This window comes from Mercenaria mercenaria, chromosome 13 (genome assembly GCF_021730395.1).
Source record: "Mercenaria mercenaria strain notata chromosome 13, MADL_Memer_1, whole genome shotgun sequence".
NCBI classification, from domain to species: Eukaryota; Metazoa; Mollusca; class Bivalvia; order Venerida; family Veneridae; genus Mercenaria; species Mercenaria mercenaria.
Genome location: NC_069373.1, coordinates 15697954 through 15698781, shown reverse-complemented (window position 1 = coordinate 15698781; position 828 = coordinate 15697954).

Here is an 828-nt window from a genome sequence, read left to right as displayed (position 1 = left end):
TGAGTGAACATGTTCTAACTTTCAGTATTAGCTGTAAAACATAACATGACCGTTGTTTCTGCTTAGGTGTGTTTAAGTTAATGAAACGTGTTTGCATTTTTACTGCGACTGCCCATGCAAGCTTGTCTATACAATTTAGGGATTTCTTTTTTCAAATATATGCATACTATTTCAGTGTCATGCCGTAGCATAGCTTTCTAAGAGCCTAATGCTGAGACGAAGATTTATTTGTTAATTAATACTGCATGAAAAATATACAGGAAAAGTAACTGAAGAATTTCTTTTCGTCTCCCTATAACTCCACCACAGCTTCGTTCACATCGCTCGCCACCCGAGGCTTGTATCCATGGAACACTTGAAAGCACGCTTCCTCTCGTCAGCCGAGTCTTGTGTCCGTGGATCACTTGAAAGAACGCTTCCTCTCGTCAGCCGAGGCTTGAACAGAAAGCACCCTTCCTCTCGTCATCCGAGTCTTGTGTCCATGGAGCACTTGAAAGCACGCTTCTTCTTGTCACCCGAGGCTTGTGTCCATGGAGCACTTGAAAGCACGCTTCCTCTCGTCAGCCGAGGCTTGTGTCCATGGAACACTTGAAAGCACGCTTCCTCTCGTCACCCGGGGCTTGTGTCCATGGAACACTTGAAAGCACGCTTCATCTCGTCACCCGAGGCTTGTGTCCATGGAACATTTGAAAGCACTCTTCCTCTCGTCAGCCGAGGCTAGTCTTCTGGAAAAACTTGAAAACACAATTTCTATTGTCAGCTTTGTTTCAATGAAACATCTGAAAGCACGTCTCCTGTTGTCAGTCGAGACTAGATTCCTCGGAACAC